The 18,248-nt window shown below is 40.6% G+C and overlaps 1 long non-coding RNA gene across 3 annotated transcripts in view; it reads left to right on the top strand.

Annotated features, from left to right (window-relative positions):
* The window catches only part of LOC135417071 (uncharacterized), a 113,744-nt gene that overhangs the window by 63,500 nt on the left and 31,996 nt on the right, over positions 1 to 18,248 (top strand). Inside the window, exons 6-7 of one of the 3 annotated variants that reach the window (XR_010431886.1) lie at positions 7,538 to 7,672; positions 10,753 to 11,084. The exons of the other annotated variants lie outside the window; for them this stretch is intronic. This is a non-coding gene — a long non-coding RNA (uncharacterized LOC135417071). Of the gene's footprint in view, positions 1 to 7,537; positions 7,673 to 10,752; positions 11,085 to 18,248 lie in introns of those variants that run through there. 3 annotated transcript variants of the gene reach the window in all.

Raw genomic sequence — 18,248 nt, forward strand, 5'->3', positions numbered from 1 at the left:
TGACACTGTGGAGTGTCACGGGAGGTCCTGCAAGGTTTGAAGGTCTGTAGAGGGCTGCTGAGAGAGGAAGGCTTTCTGGGACTGCGCTGAATGGCAGTCCCATAAAGCAGGAGTCCAAGCCTGGGAGGTACACATCCAACATGATCTGCCTGGAGCTGGCTTCTCTGCCAGCAGTGCCAGCATTTCCTTTTGGAGGGAAATGATTGGCCAAAATTACTGCTGCCAAAAGCAGAACATGAATAATATGGATGATCAGAAACCATACTGAGCCCTGGGGTGAAATGAGAATGAAATCAAACTGGTAGTGTAGACACTTGAGTCACTTGGCAAATGTTGCCTCTAGTAAGGGAATGCTGTAGCTGGGGTTTTCAGGGAATTACCTGCATTCCCTTTATTAGTAGAGAACCACCTGTATAGCCTGTATTTATGGGTAAAGCCTTAGCTAGAGAAAACACTTCCACCTCCACTGGCTGCATCAGAACTAGGAGAGCCCAGGCTCAGCTCAGTATATTAGGTTTTAGAGCTGTCATGTTCAAGCTCATTTTTAAACCTTTAACTCTTTTGCTTCCTCATTGTTATATGACTTTTTTTCTTGCCCTGCATTTCATAATGATGGTAATAGTGCTGTCAGCATGGTGCATGGATGGTAAAGCATCACACGTTTGCTTTTCTTCCCATTTGCACAAACTTGGAAGGAAGCATTACTCATGTTTATGAACAATTGAAACTAGAATAGGGTGCTCCTTTGAGGAAGTGTCAGAGGGCTGCCCAGCAACCTCGCTCATACAATGGAGTGTATTCTTTGAGATGACTTCATTCTGAGTAGCCCTCACAGGAAATAATTATTTTGGTAGACACTAGCGCTCTCTAACTTGTAGGATAAGCATTTCCAAATTACTCCTTTTCCTGAAGACAGTGGCTTCTTTACGCCTAGGCAAACCTAGCTTATGTCCAAATTCAACAGCTTTCTGCCTGAGAAGTGCCCTATTCTTAGAATGTGGTGTTGCCAACACCAGCCCACAGAGTTGTTTTCTGCCAAAATACTATGAGAAACAGACTTTTCATTGTATTTCTGCTACTTCAAAAAAGTACTGAGTCATAGCACACTGGAAATGTTTGTGCAGGGCTGCATAGGAAAGCACCATAAATACATTAGAAAGAGTCTTAAATATTTCTGCATAGGAACCAAGGAGCAAAATTTCTGGTTCTTAACTGCAAAAAGTGCCTACAGCAAGAGGAAGCCCTTTTCAAATCACAGTAGGAAGCATCGGCTTACTCATTGGACATGCATGTGAATTCTGATAAGTGCTTATTAATTTTATTATGGATTCTTTTCTTAGAAAATAAATCCTGATTTTATTCAACATGTCAGCATTCCCTTAAAGTATTCCTTAAACAGGAAATTGGAAATATTCATTTTGTTGTTTACAAAGACCTTGTTGGGTTGAGAGGATAGAAATAGTTGTTGGTTTAAAGAGGAGGAGGAGAAAGGTGAGAAAAAATTCATGTGGCAGTTTATTAGAAATCACATCCACACAAGAAGCAGAAAAAATTTCCATACTTTATTTCAGATGTGTCCACTCTGTCTACTGGTGCAAGACACAGAGCCCAATAGGGACGCCCCTGGGTGCTGAATGTTTAGGTGTCTCTCCTAATGTATCTTGTGACTTAGGACCGAGTATTAGTCCCTCAGCCATGGCAGGGGCGTGTAACGGCACGGGCTCATCCCTCCCCACAGGAGCAAGAGTGGCACACACAGCCTGTTTGTGCCAATGGGCACTGGCTGTCCTCTGGCTGGAGTATCCCAGGGCTGAAGGGCTCATGGCAGACAGCACAGCTGCACATTGGCTGTCTTGCTCTTGCAAGCTAAACCTTAAACCAGAGGCCATCCCAAAACTGACCGACAACCAAACACCATGTGCCAGAACTACCTAGGAAAGTTACATCTGAGCCCAGAAACAACTATTAGGATTAGAAAGCTGGGTTTCACGTGGCTCGTATGCGTATGTATTCCTTTCTAATAAAACCAGAATAACCTCATCTTTTCCTATACACAAAGTTTGACCCTGAAGAGGTCCTGCTACATATTGCTTATTGCAGCTGTTGGATAATCTTTCAGATGATATTAAAACCCAATCAAATTTTAATATCTCACTAAGCTTTGGAGGTTATTAAAAGCAATGTAAAACCTCTGGTTTTGCTGATTTCAGAACAGTGAGAGTTTATGAAAATTGAAGTACATTTTTGTAGCCAACTCTATTAAGGTTTTATGATAAAATTAGAGTTCATGATTAAATTTCTGAGGTTTTAGTTTTATGCCTCAGAAACCTGAAGTTTTCTGGTGTTATTTTTCTATGGCTTCAGCAGATTATTCTATTAACCCTAATTCTACATTCTACTTGCATGTGCTTTTTTTTAAGAAATATTCTCACAAGCCTCCAAAGTGTCCTTGTGGCATATATAAAAAAAATCATTAATTCAGTCCTCCTTTCATAACTGGAAGTAATTTTGTAAATGTTTTTTACAAAACAAATTATTCTATATAACATTTTGCCTTTTCAGCCAAATTTCCCTTAGTTAGTGTTACTCAAATTTCCATGATTACTCAAATTCGTGCATGATTACCCATGCATGTGGGTTTTGTATTCTATATAATATCCTTGGAGGTTTTTACAGAGCAGCCCTGCAGGACAGTGGACAAATTAGTAAGTAGCAGAGCTTTTGGAACTAGAAGAAAGCAATTCATTACTGTTCTCATGATTGCATCTCACTCCTAGTTCCCAAGGGTCACGTTTATTTAAGCTGTTAGTTTAACAATTTATTTGTAACTCCTAAATATTTTGTAAACAATTTTTAATACAGATTAATATTAATCGTTATTATCTGTTCAGTAGCTGATATGCTTCCATCCTTATTCTCCTATTTTAAAAGTTTTAGTTACTCTGTCAGAAAGGATGGCACATGAATTAGGCAACCAACCACATATCCTTTGGGGTAAAAAATAATTTGTGTATTTTCAGAGACATTGGGCTTAAAACAGCTCATCAATTGAAACATATTATTGTAATCTGTTTGGCAAATATTTACAATTAATCCTACAAACATAGGAGTCAGGATTATGTGATGGTCAAACCACAAATAGGAAAAAATGGACTAAATTAAATTAATCGCTTATTACCATAAACAATTCATCCAGCTTCAAGTCTGGGAAAATTGCACTGCATTAATAAAGCTAGTAGGAATAGATTACTCTTTTTCTGAATGCCTAGAGGGGATTAACAGTGTGAGGACAGTAAACCTTTATAAAGAAGGTAAATATCTTGGATTGTGTCAGGGAAACTACTGGGAAAAGCCCAATCTCTAGTAATATTGTAGTGATGGGAAGGAGGAGGAGTGTTTAGCTCCTAATCTGACCTTTATTGGAGTAAAAGAGCAACCTTCCTTTTCAGTCTTTCCACTTGACTGTTTTGTAGAGGTTTAACTGACATCATCACTTTGATATTTCAGCATTTGCTCTTGGCTCTTCCTTTGTCCCTGGGGATAGGTTTTACTGGTTTTCATTTGTTCATTAGCTGAAAATAATGCACTGAACTTAAGCTGATATCAGAGCACTAGAGCCAACCTTGGTTCTGGGCAGGCAGAAGCCTACGAAAGCGTAGAGAGCCAGAGACAGCACAGGAGCTCTTGCATTCTCGCTGCAGCCTGGCTGTGAACGCTGGCAGGAAGTGTGAAGAGCACACTCCATACACAAGTCAGGCTTGAACAGGCAGTCTAAGGTGGAGTGTATTGTTCAGCTGTAATCAGCTGAAGTGGTGAAGTATTGCTTTAAGTTTAAGACAGCAGTGTAGACTGTAACGCAGAAGGAACAACCCCACAGTCAAGATCCAGGTTGCAGTGGTGTTAGGAATGCCTGGTTGTTATTGTCCTGTCCACTGAAGAAGTGCAGTGACCAGGGGCTGAGCAGCTGGGAGAGAGCAGCTTAGCCGGGGCCCGGGTGCTGGCACGCTGGAGTTCCAGAACACCCGGCTCAGCTCTTGCAAACAGCGTGGGCCTCTGCTAACCTGCACAATGGAAGACCTCCCCTGCTGCTGAGTAGCATTTGAGTTCATTGCATCTTGCTGAGAATAGTATAATTCTCATGGACTTAGGGAGTTATAGGCTCTCACACCAAAATCCATAGCTCTATCGTGCACACTCCTTGGCCATTACCTGCCTGCACTGCAGTGTATTTCTTTGTCCAGGCTTTCACCTACAGTGTATATACAGGAACAATAGCCCATTTTGGCCTGACAGCAAAGTCACCTATGTATATTTCCTTGCCTAAAAACATTCCAGTTTGTCTGAATATGAATATATTAGTGTAGAAAACACTGCATGACATTTGCTGCTTTTTAAAAAAGGTCAGCTTTTGGACACAATTCAACCAGACTGAAATCCTGGCCCCAGAAAAATCAATGGGATTTTTGCCATGGTTTTAATTGGGCTAAGATTTCATACCCACTTATTTTTTGACCTATTGAATTGTGTTAAACTGGTAAGCTTGGACTGTGGACCATGTCAGAAGACTGTCTTCCCATACTTTGACATTTTGGTTTCTGCTATATTACATCCTGGCCAGAAATATTCTACAGATTTTATGCTTTTTTGTTGGGTTGTTTTTTGGCTTGTAATAACTAGCTAGTCCTGACGGAACATGAAAATAAGACAAGAAATGTGTGTGTTCTTCAGTTAAATATACAAATTTTAACTTTATGTCCCCCCTCCCTAATGTTTGCAGGTACTCAGGTTTTGTGTGAGAGATAGAAGCTGCACGCTGTGGTATTGTTATGTGGTTATATCACATTTTAGGAAGTGTGCTGGAAGGATGTAGATTAGCTTGTTGATTTGTTATTCGGTTTTGGTTGTTCCGTCAGCATTTCATTGTTCAAGTGAGACAGATATGGGCTGAATTTTGAAGACTGTTGGACATATAATCTCACATGTTGTTGATAGAGAAACCAGCTGAAAGGCTGGAGATCAGTTTCTAATCCAAACAGTTCAGAACTTGAAAATAGTGCTGAGTTTGGCTCTTGAAACCATAAGGCCTAAAGCCTTCTAAATGTGCCCTCTCACCACAGAGCACATGTACAAGTTTTCTCTAGTTTGTCATCTAAATTTTCAAAACCATCCTTGCTATTAGGTATCAGATGTGTTTAAATGGGATACAATTTCAGGAAGATACAGTTGTGCTACCTTGTGGGCAGTTGGTGTTAGTGATTTATACTTGGGTAAATGCACTTTATTGGGTGTAGCTAAAAACCCATGGAGACAGTGGTATGCCCCCCTGCAAGACCAATTGTGTTTGAAGGTGACATAGTCACCTGTCTCTGTAGCATTTGTGAAAACCCTGATGACATGAGGCTGTTTTCTGTGGTGGGAACCAGAAGCATAAGAGACTTTAGCAGCTGTAGATGCTGCCGGTTTTTGAAAATTTTCACCAATCTTTCTCTGCACCTTGCATCAGATACCATGCACAGATAAGAATGCTTGAGAGTCATCTGCACATTAGTGCTGTCTGATATCTCTATGTGCTGAAGAAAGAGGAGGCCTAGAGCTCTTCTTGCTGTGCAGTTAAAATGCTGGCCTTGTGATCAGAATAATAAAAACATAGTCAAAGTCTTATTTTCAGAGGAGCTAAGTGCTTCCAGCTTCCATGGCCTTCTTTTGGAAATTGAAAGAGAAGGAAGACAACAAAATAAAGAGTATAGACCTCAAGAACACATCTTTTAAAATGTTCAGAGATTTGGTTGGGAAGATCCTGCTCTGGGCAGATGTAAGGGAAAGGCTGCTAAGAAAGAGAAGACAGTATTAAGAAAGTAGAGGATTACTGAAGATGAGTATACAAGCATGGTACTGGCATATAGGATTGAAACACAAAAGCAAGAGCGAAATGAAGTAACATGAACAACTTGCATAAAGACTAGTAAGAAACACTTCTGCAGGTAAACTCAGAGTAAAAGAAATCCCAGGGAAATGGCTCGTTACTGAACAGAAAGGGGAAATGTTACTCAGAAAACCATGTGCTGTTTTTGACCCAGAGGCTTCAGGAACCAGCTGCAGGTGGGTAACCAGAACAACAGACACCATGGCAAAGCAGTACGATCTGCACCTAGGATAAGAGGAGAAGGGGCTGCAAAGGGCATAAAGAAGCCAACTATATTCAGTTTAACTGGTCTTGAGGAATTATAGCCCAGAATACTTGGAGAATTACCTGATGTAATTTCAGAATCATTTATGGTTCTCTCAAGAAAGGTGAGGTATCAAAGAAGGGAAGAGGGCAAATATAATATTTCTTTTTCTCTCTTTTTAAAGAAGAGTCTGAGCATTATAGAGCTCAGCTTATTTCAGTTCCTAAAAAAATACTGGAAAAATTAGTCAAGCCATTATTCATAAGTACTGAGAGGAAAAAATCATGGCTCTCTGAAGAACAAGCTGTGTCAAACCATCTAATTTCATCATTTGATGAGGTAATTCTTACCACACTGACAGGAAGAAGCAGTAAATGCCGTATATCTTGATTTTCATAGGCTTTTGGCAGAACTTTATGTAAGCAAGAAAGAGAAATATGGTGAGATGAAAAGTGAGTCTCACACTGGTTGGCAACAAGGCTGAGTAGTTACAGAAAATTTGCTATCAAAATAGAAGGATAAACTGAGCTCCTTAATTCTGAGTTCCACAGGAGTCTGGTCTGGCCCAGCACTGTTCATTATTTTCATTAATGACTTGGATGATGAATAGAGTCTGCTTTTCAAACCTCCCCACAGCCCTGAGTGTGAGGGACTGCAGGCGTGTTGGGGGATAGGATTTGGATGGTAGAAACTGAACAAGCTGTAGAACTGGTCTTACACAAAACAAGTAAAGTACAAGCTTCACCAGCCATGCAGGAACAGTCTGCAGCACAAATACACAGTGAGGAACAGCAGGTGAGATAACAGCTCTGCAGTGGAAAAGAAAAGGTTTGTGAGGATCAGCATCAGTAGTGCCTTTAGCTAGAGCAGTGTTTGGGGCACTGTGTAGCCAGAAAGCTGTCCCCAGCTGGAAGGAGATGAGAGGAGTGCAGTAAGATCAGTCAGAAGTCTGGAAAGGATTGAAGGGGGTGTGTTGACTCAGAGAAGAGGAGACTGGGGAGAGAATACCAGTCATTGAAAACACGAAGGTTTGCTGCAAAGAGGAAGGAAATCACATGTCCTTCAGATCTGTCATAGGCAAGGCAAGTACTGATGGGATTGCACTGCAGCAAGTCAGACTGCAGCATTAGGAAGAACCCTCTAAAGGCAAGAGTACCCCGGCAGAGCAGCAGACTGAGCACAGGTTTCCATCTCTAGTGCTGGAGGCTTTTAATGGTGGTTAACTGGAGTGGTTTGTACAAGTCCTGTTGTAGAAGTCCTGTTTCGAATCACGATCACCTCATACTCCTTTCTCTTTAGCCATTGGTAAGCATATAACGCATCACAGTGAGCAGATATGGCACTTGTAAACCCTTGTGAATCTTTTGTAGGTGAGGTCTGTTCACCTTATTGCAAGATCATAAATGTCGGGAGAATATTTGCACACAGCATCTTGTCACCCACGGAACAAATGACCTGGTTTTCTTTGAAAGACTTCATGTGAAAGGAGGATCCTTGACTGACAGGTAAAATGAACATATTACATATCATATCACATGTAGTTTTGAGCATCATACCAGTTGTTCACTACCTTGTCGAACCTGTTAAACTTATATTAAGGACTATTTTGGAATTTTTTATTCAAGAACAATCTATTCAGGGAAAGAAACCCTGCTAAAATATGTGGTCAGGTTCATGCTGGCCCTTCAATGAAATTCTTCACACTTTACACTTTTACCACCAAAACATGTGTTAATGTTCTCATGAGTTACTGGTATTTGGAAAATTATTACATATTATTATAAATCAAATGGCAAGGGGCAGACATCAAAAGGGCAAGCTTGCTAGCCAAACATTACTTGTTCACAAACACTCATGGCTCACGCATCTAGAAGTTTCTTTTATGGGAAAAAGCTTTGTTTGAAGATTTCCTGTACTCCTGGGCTTCAGTTCCATAAAATCCAACAAAACAGCTGTTGTTGTGGTATTTTTGTGTTATTCCTGCTTGCAGTCTCAGCTGAGACTGGGATGTGTACATAATTACACAAGAATGGGAGCACACAGATGCAAGGCATCTGACACTACCACATTCAGCCAAGTCACCCAGGAGAAAAGGTTGGCCAATGGCCTCACAGTCACCGTGGGATCACAGAATGTCCCTTATGTACAGAACTTTTTTCCTGGAAAGGGAAGCACTATTTGAAGCAATATGTCTTATTGTATGTAGTGCTTATTCAGAACAAAAAATGCCCAACCCAAGAGGCAGTCTTAATCTCTCACATAACCTGTGATAGGAAGCTTTAGGAATAGAAGCAAGAAGAGCCTTAGCAAAGCCAGACAACTCAGATATTTATGATTTAGTGACCTAGCAGGGTTTACTCTGCTTTTTTCTGCCCCCAGTGGTTTCCTAAATGAATTCCTAAAGATGTAGTATCTTCAATTTACAGCTCTGTTGTCCCTGCTTCTTTTGCAGCTGCTACTATCTTTCGGAAGAACCTGATGTTTTCCAGACCATGGGCCTGGAAACCTTCTGAGAGGTTCTCTGGGAAGTTGCCCATGATTGTGTGGTCACATGACACACAAGGCACTGCAGTTGCCATCTGCAATATAATATGCATCCTCTTCTTGGTGCATAGAGAACACCACTCTCTCTGGTCTCCTCCTGTTACCTCTGTTTTCTAATTCCCTTCTACCTTTCTGCACTGGACTGGACTGTGCACTGTAGGACACTTTTTTCCAGCCACTCTCCCATCTCTCTCTTCCTTCATGGATGTTTATTTGCCTCATACCCTTTCCTCTAGACTTTGCAGAGGCCTTAGAAAACGGATGCATCTCTACCAGTTTCTGTGGTTTCTTTTGCAAAGGACAGCCTGTCCCCAAGTCCAGCCAGATCCTTGCAGATGTTTATTCAAACTGCCAAACTCCTAGAGGTTTGCCCACTTAATATTTAGCTAGTGTGCTGGAGCTGTTTGCAGAATGCCATGGTAACTGCTGTGTCATTTCGTGGTAAGGAACAGTCTGAGGAGTTGGGCTTGAAAGTCTCAGTGGTCCTCACTCTCTCTCTTCCATTTTTCACAGCCCTTCGGGCAAGGATGTTTCTGTGTCAAGAACTGGCCAGTCCAGAGGAACACAATCTGTGCCAGGTCACCTGGACATAATTGCAATACAAGTAATAGGACATGTCAAGATAAGCATAGGTAGCAGATGTATTTTAGTTATTCTGCAATTTCTGGAAGCTATATGGAAACAATATTGCCCTACAGCAATGCCAAGGAAGATTTTTCTTAGTGATCAACATGATGAAAATGATTCCTAAATCTGCAAGGCATAAATAAAATATAATTCACTGGCTTTTATCTACAAAGTTAATTTATCAAATGTCTTTTAAAAGAATGGGATTGTGCTACTGTAGTGAAAAATTAAAATTCCACAGGAAATGAACCCTGTTCTTCCTGTCTTTTTAATACTGCACCAAACAACAGCAATAACTTTACCAGAGGAATGAATGCTTGTCAGAGTGCAGAGGAGATCTTCAAGGTACTATTTTCTACCAGTTTTGGTTTAGATACAGCGTGACCTTTTCTCACTGTTTGAGTGCACTGCTGTGTCACGCTACAATATCACCAGTCTCATGGTGCAAGAACACCTTTTAACACCTTAGTAGTTTGAATCACAGCACCACAACAGCAAAGAACATATCTTTTAGTGCTGTGAACATGTACCATTCTTCATATGTCTTTAGTGTCTTGCTTATTGTCAGTTCAGGTTTGTTTCACCATAGTGCATTTTGAAGCCACTGAATTTTATCTGTAAGACAGAGACAAATATACACTGCTTAGAAAACCTGCCCTGTACTCTATTTCTCATAATTAAAAACAGATAACTTATGCCATACAGCTTGTTTCAGGTTTGCAATGAGTTTTGTACAAAGATTCAACCCCATGTTTATTTTATCTGGACAGATGACTTCTCTGTACAAAATTACCACTATCAGTTTCCTGTAACATCTCATTAGTAAATCCAGTCATTCTTTTTGTCATTAGACTGCAAGGGATCCTAGCTTAGAGGTTCACCTGCTCTCAGGACTGTAATGAGCATCAAGCTTGAAGGTATGAATGATTTTGAACAGCAAAAAGGCACTATTTTCTAATCTGTATCCCACAGAATAAGCAAACTAGAGTACAGCCCTCAAATCATGCAGTGTAGGATGGGGCTATGGAAATGGATAGAATCTCAGAAGTCACTGTTCAGCTTCAGGAGTCAAGTTTTTATTTTATTTGCTGCTACCTGAATGTGTCTGAGTGTGCGTTTTCTCTTTAATGTAAAATACCCTCAACTGCCTGTCTGCCTCTCACAGATTAGTTCTGATTGGAAAATGAATCTAACCCATTTCAGAGCAAATCCCTAGACACTGTGTTCTTGTACAACTGGAAAACCCCAATGAAGCAATATAAACTTCGTAATAATAACAAGTAATGACCATGGCTTAATGAAGGGTGGCAATCCTGCTCTGGGGAGATATTTAGTGGATGTGGTTGTTCTGGTAGCTTGATCTTGTGCTAATTCTCTTCCCTTCATGTTTGTTCATCCCTATCCTGTTGTATAGATAAAGCCAGGAACTACTTCAGTGTGGGGAAGAAGGCCAGCATCCAGATATGCTTGGACTGGACTCCTGTGCCAGCCTGGCCTCAGGTCTCCTTTCTTTTGGGATGAGACAAAAAGTAGGTCTTTACCCCTGTATCAAGAAATTAGCTTTTTTTCTGCATATCTCTGAGCTGGAGCACTGCTTCTGAAGTATTGGTGTCCTGTTTAATTTGATATTTCAATTGCTGAGTGCAATAGCCTGCTCACTAAGGGAGCTGAACAATTGAAAGGAATCTCTTATGTGTTTTTTAAAGTACCACCATAAAACAGTGAGGCTAGAAATCAAGACCCAGAACACACATGCACTCAGACTAATAGGCCTAAATACCAGAGCTGGAAAACAGAACAAAACTGAAAAAAAGCAATTGGTCTCTCCTTTTCCTCTTCATTTTAACTTACTGTTAGTTGTCCTCCCCCAAGAGTAATCATTTAGGGGAGGCAAATGTTTTCTGCCTCTCCTTGCTTTTGAGACTAGTGCCTTCCAACCAAATTAACAGTACTGGAGATGCAGCTGTCTTGGAATTCAAAGATATCTCAGTAAAGAGCACATACCAGCCTCTCTGAAGGGCCTTGTTTCAGACCAAAAGTAAATAGCCAGTGTCACAGAAATCTGCATAGTGATCGAATGCTGGAAAACATAACTGGGTTTTTTTTTTCCTTAGTCATAAAAGGTTAGACTTGTCTAAAATTGCCTTCTTTGTATGATGTTTTAAGGTGGTGAATTGAACCCGGAAGACAGATTTTATGCATTAACCAATGAAAACACAACCAACTTTTCATTTTAGAAATCTTTCTTGAGAGTAGCCTTTTTTGCTTAATACTGAAGAATTACACTTCAGAAGTAGGTGATCTTTGCTACCATGCCTCCATTCAAACACGATAATAAGCAACAATCTTTCCAGGCTTATTTATTATTTCTTTTGTTATAATGTAATACCTTTTATAAACCCTGGAGAAGTTTTTACTACAGATTTAAAAAGCTCATCCTTTGCTCCTGCATTCTCCTTGTAGCATCATCTTTATTAGAGTGCAAAACACGCATATTTATTTATTTGTCTTGTAAATATCTGATTTATTGACCTAAGAAAGGTCCAGGTCAACAAACATTCACTAACTGTCCCCTCCCAACTCCATTTCCTGAAATCTTTCCCAGCTGGGAACAAGAATGAACTTATGGAGTTCTACTCCAGCAGCACACCAAGGAAGAAAACAAATTTACCATTTATACTACACTTACTATGTATTGCCTCAGGTAATTAATTATCTTTTCCTGTCTATGCATATACTATTTTAGATGTATACTTGAAAATCTAAGGCAGGCATCATTCAGATCTTTGACTTGTTGATGCTGTGTAGATTTCAACTTGTTGAATATTTAAGGAAAGAAGGATGGCTACGTGGTTAAAGTACAAGTCTAGGAGTCAAGAGGTCTGGATTCTATTTCTGTGCTATGCCACAGGCTTCCTGTACACCCTTGAACCACTCACATGACCCCTTTCCATTTTTATACCCATCTTTATACCCATTTTTTCCCCGTCAACTAAATGGAAAATAATCATTTCTTCATACATGCTGCTGCTGTGAGGCTTAATTCATGTTTCTCTGAAACTGTTTCAGGTTCCTCAGAAGAAAAGCACTTCAGAAATAGAACCTCATCACAGATTTAATATTGTTTGAGCTGTCTGGCTTAAATGTAACCTCACCCAAAGGGGATGGTATTTGTAAATGTCATCCTTAAAATGAAAAATCTGTTCTCTTTTTTCTGCACCTCCATGCTTTCTCCATTTCCCTTCTTTCTCTTCCAACAAGCTGCAGCATGGTTAAAATACCTCCTCCATCCCCAGGGGTACTCAGCTGCTCACAACCTGGGTATGGGGTTTGTTTTACGTGGAGATGTGCGTGCACTTAGTTGCAACGCTGTTTTCTCTGTCTCTGAGCAGGCAAACAACTCTGCAGAAAGAATAGAGCATATCTATATTTGATTTAAACAAGCATTTGGAACAAGCTGAGCATTTCAGGGAAATAATTGGTCTTTAGTTTCGTTTAAAACAAAGGGATTCCTGGACTCCAAGATTTCTGTGGACTTAGGGCTCTTTAATCATCTCTAGAGGGTTTCTGAAGGTGCAGAAATGAGCTACTATGCTGCTGTTGGACATGAGTGTTTCAGTTAACGAATGATTACTGAATATTCCATTACTGAAACAGCATAATACAAAATTTAGAATTTTTCCATGTGTAGAGGAGAAGAGAGTGCTTTGTGGGAGCTGCATGTGTTGTCTACATCTGATAAACTAACCAGCAGCTTTTATTATTGCTATAACTGTTTAGTTAGTGTCATCTTTGTGCCAAGGCCAGCTCAGTCAAAGTGTGACCCTGCCCAAAGGCTCTGTCAGTTTTAAGGCTGGGAAAGGATTGCAGATCTGCATGAGTTGTGAAATGCAGACCCTGATTCCGAGTGTGGTGGCTTGTGTGTACTGCATGTCCCAAAGGCAGAGCTGTGTCACCCTCACAGCAACTGCTCGGGCTGACCTTATGGAGTAAAGGCTGATGGTGAGCAGGGTGATGCAAAAATAGCATCAGGAGTGTGTGGGAGAGGAAGGCCTTTGCACCCAAACACAAAGCCCCCTGATTGCTCTGGACCACTTGAGTAGCCCAGAGGACTCATAACAGTGATGCACTGGTGAAGTCACTATATAGTTGCTCACTTGTTCCCCTGAAAGCCCCATTGTGCATGGCTCAGGAAGCGGATCCTTGCATTTCATCTGCACATATACAGCACTCAGTGCTTTAAAAAGGCAGTAGATTCCCTGAGCTGTGTGAGATAACCACTGACTTTCAAATTTGTAAGATCCTTCTGTTAAATAACAGAATGACTATTGAGCCTCTCAGTGTATTTGGGGGGGGCATAATTGTTGTAATTCTTTGTCAAAGATTTCAAGCATAATAAGCATAAAGCAGAGGTAGAAGTTTGGCATGTGAAGAAGAGAGTAGGAGCAAGGTCCTACCAGTAGATGTAAATGCTGGTGCTAAAAAAGACTTGACAGTTGTTTGAAAGACCTGGAGGAGCCTTCATCAGGAATGAGAAAAGAAAAACAGAGGAGCAAGCTTTGAAACATTGAGAGGAATTTGGAGCTTGCTGCAAAAAGGAGAGGAAACAGGAGGGAGGGGAAGGAGGAAGCCAGGATTAAGAGAGGACACAAACTTACTGGGAGGTGCCAGGGTGTGACAAGTTCAGGGTCCCATATTCCCATGCATTGGGTGCCAAGTATCAGCTATCAATGGTTTATGTGGGGGGAGGCCAGTTATCAGATGAAGAACCTTTGCTTACTGCCCACTCTCTCCTTTTCTCTGTCTATGAGCAAGAGGAGGTGTTGAGGCACTCACATTATGCATGCTGTGGATAAAGCTGCCAGAGCTGCAACCATGCAGAGTTTTCAGGAGACACAGGGCTCCTTTATCAGTAACTTTAGGAAGTTGCATTGATCAGTCGATAATTTATTAAAAGGCAAAAGGGGTAAATTTATGGTATTTGGCCTGCCATAAATTGTCTCATACCAAACATTTTCATTTTCCAGCCAGCGTTCTCCTGAGGGTTAAAACATACAGCTCTCAAAATTACAGACTTGGAAGAGCCTGGGAAAGCAGTGATATTGCAAAAACTATGTTCTCCTCCTACACCTTCAGTACATTCTCCTCATTGCCACAAACTGTCCCCAGGAACACTTGATCTGAATTAACTACAAGCTCTGCAATATTTTAAAGATCTCTCTAGGCTGTTTCCTGCCCTCCCCATGCTCCCTCACTTGGGCAGATATCCCAGTGTAGGTCCATGGGAGTTTTGCTTGAGACATCTGTTCAGATTTCTCTTCCTTCTTTCTTTTTATCAGCCAGTATTTTGCTCCTTTCCTCTTACTCCTTGTTATTCTCCCCTTGCTCCTTAGTGCCAAGTGAGGAGAGGAAATGACTAGATTATACAAAGAGAAGAGACAAAGAAACCTGTCAGAAAGGAACAGTAAGGGCTAGGAATAATGGGAAAGACTGGAAACCGGTAAAAATTCATTTCCTAATACCTCCCAGCAATGCTGGAGGCAGATGGTTTGGTGCAGACAGTTTGAGTTTGTCTATCCAATTTTTGTCCCAAAAAACACAACCCTTTTGTTTGTAAATGTAATTACCAGGCCAAAACTAGCTTAATTAAGTGTGATGGAAAAGGCAATCTGTTGACTGGGCACCTGCCCCTTGCATTATTTCAGGTCTAGGAAGGTTTGGTCTTAAAGCAACACTACGCAGGAATTAGATTTCTGTAAGTCTGAGGTACCTCTTTAGTGTCCTCCCAGAAGGCCTTTGTGTATCACTGACTCACTGCATCAACTGAGTGGGATAAATAGTCACTCAAAAAGAAGTGGCAGACAAAATAAAAATACAGTTAATTCTTCTCGATGATTTGAACCACCCAGAAAAACTTGCTTTCCTTTCCTCATCAGAAGAGACATGTTGCAGCTCTTCTGCCAGAAAGCAGCTGAAAGTCAGAGATGTAGTTATGCTTATTTCTTTTTTCTGTGTTGAGTTACATGTCTTTGTGTAGACATGAAAGTGGATGTGCACAATTTTTTTCTCATTTAAATGTATCTAGCAGCCACTTGGTTTTATTTTCCAAGATGGATCTAGTTTTATTTCCTCTTTCAATGTCAGCATGAAAAATTCCAAACTAGCTTCTCATGGCAAGTATTCTACTTCATGTTTGTCCTGGGGAGTAAGTGTTGCTTAAATATTTTAGGGATTCTATTGCTTCACTTAGGAATTTCTGTCTCCATGACAACCCTTCTGTGCTTTGTAATACCTTTGGTGAACACAGTGGAACTGACTATTATTTATTTCAAACTATGTTACATTTAGCAGTGGAGGCACAGAAGGAAATTGAATAAAAAGCAAAATACCAAAAGAGCTAATTCACACCATTTTCTTTACAAGGAATGTTCAAAATGACCACATCATCTACTGTATTGGAAGCCCAGTAATGTTAAAAATGCCTAATTTCTGTCTCAAAAAATTCTGTTCTTGTTCTTATCTGTCTGCTGTGTCCTGATACAGACATGCTGCAGAGTCTGGCCTTTAGTGTTGTCCCCACCATCATTATTCTGTGAAAGAAAGTTAACTTCCTATTGGAAGTGCTTCACAAGCGTTATATAATATTTTTTTTTCCCAGGCATCCAAACCAACTGCTCCCACACTACAAAAAACCAGAAGTCTGTTTCTGCCTGGGATGATGGATCTGCAACATCATGGAAGGTGTGGCAGGGTCACACAGTTCTTGTGAATCTCAAAAAAGATCCCATCTTTCCATCATTTGGAAACTTCAGTTATACAAATAATATCATGTGTATGGAATTTCAGTTCTCTGATTTCTAGCTGTGTTGACATTCTAATAATAAGATACTACTTAAAGTAATTTGGCTAGATTTTTTTCCACTCCATTCTTAGGCACATTTTTACCTTTCTTTTTCTTCCTGATGCTGTCCTGTATCCACCTCAATTTTCTGGTTTATAACTGCTTCATATGTGGAGTGGTTCACCTGCATATCTGCCAGATGTCAGACTTCTGACAGTTGCACTTTGCATAAGCTCTTTGTGAATAAAGCTCTTGTGAGTAGTGGCCTGACTTCTGGATGCACCTGGAGATGCATCAAAAGAAGGCCTTATTTTCATGCACTGTTAAATGCCAGGGCGGTTTTAAATCAGACCACACAAGAGGGCTTAAAGTTGGCCACACCATGACGAGGGGTTTGCTGTGTAGTGTCTTAGTGCTTTTACACCTTTGAAGAGCAGCAATAATGGGCAAAGACTCTGTTGCTGACCTGCTGCTGTATCATACTGCAACCTTCTCAGAGAAATTAGGAGCCAGGAACTACATGTGGTCGAGCCATTTTGATGAGATATCCATATAGCTATGTTGTTTGATATTAAAAGTATCATCTATCTGAGAAATCTTTCCCTTTTTCCCCCTCTATTTTGAAAACGAAGGCACATTTGAAGCTTAAAACTTCATGCTGAGTCCAAAAAACAGAAACACTGTGCATGTGGATGTTTTCTATTGTCTAAGCCACCCTCTTATTTTTAATGCATAATGTTGTTTCATAAAACCCACTAAGATGGAGCCCCAGAAGTCTCTCATGCTCTTCTGAGTCCTTCTATCTTGATTCTAAAGCCACTCAGCTCTGTCTCCTCTTATTCATCAAGCACTGTAGTGCTCTGTCATGAGAAAACTACTATGATTTATAGTATTAATGACTCCAGGTGGTGCTACCTTGAATATAAAAGCAATCTAATTAGGCCACCTTCTGGCTGAATCCGCTTTAGTTTTTGACTCCAGAGAGACAAGGAAGACAAGTGAGCATGTGTATACAATACTGACTAAAAGAGCAGACGTTGCTGAACACATCCTTTTAGGTTCCACTGCCTCCTTTCTCTTTTGTTTTTGTTGTTTCCTTGTTGTGCTTGAAGCATCTATTGAAAATCTTGGTGTAATATGATACAGCACTTAGGGCAAGCAAGATGATTATAAATGGCTCCTGCCTCACTTCTGGATTCAACAGATGTTACTACATGAGATTTGGTTCTCCCTGATTCTATAATTTGATTTTAATGGCTAGATACCATTGGAGCATGCAAGTCCTACAGACAATAGTGTCCTTTTACATTCAGAAACATCTGTTAGCTAACTGCTCTCAGAGAGCCTGAACTCTAAATGAGCGGATTTGTGTTTGAACACCAGCATTTATAACCTGGCAGACAGCATTCTCAGGAGAAACAAAGTCTAATATGTCTTTTCTCATTTGGTAGAGGTCTTTTCATTTCCCTGTCCTTCATGTTTCTCTTTGTATCATCCACTACTTTAAGAGATACGAAGTTTGAGTGCCTTTTCTGAGGGCTTAATGCAGCCTGAGGACCAAATGTGCAATTCAAATAATGGTGCTTTGCTGTTCCCTTGAAGCACGGGATAGAACTGGCGCCACTCAGAGTAATATTTTGGGCTGTCACTAGTCGATCAAAGACCTTGGACTGGATCTGCCAGTGCTAATGCTTTTAGGATGGATGACTCCTTTACTTTAGAAGGAGTTTCCAGTAACCGAGGGCAACACATAACATCTTTGAAATTTCTGTATTTGCAGAGTAGTGAACTCTCCATGGTAGTGCATTTCAAGGCCCCTCCGGGGAAGAAACAGGTTACAGAGCTCATTGGCACATCCCTCCTTTTCCTTTTTTAATTTGTGCTTCTTCCAGTTTGGTCTTGTTTCTGTAGATGTTATAGCTTTCCATAGCATGCAGCTTTGGGAACAAGCCTGAACTCAAACCCAGTGAACAAAGGCAGTTTACTCATAGCCATAGGCTATAAGGAAGAAGTTTTAGAGATGCCTGAGTTCTTCGGGGTTGGAACCACAGCACTGCTTTGGCAGTTGT

The sequence above is a fragment of the Pseudopipra pipra genome, chromosome 7 (genome assembly GCF_036250125.1).
Source record: "Pseudopipra pipra isolate bDixPip1 chromosome 7, bDixPip1.hap1, whole genome shotgun sequence".
Taxonomy (NCBI): domain Eukaryota; kingdom Metazoa; phylum Chordata; class Aves; order Passeriformes; family Pipridae; genus Pseudopipra; species Pseudopipra pipra.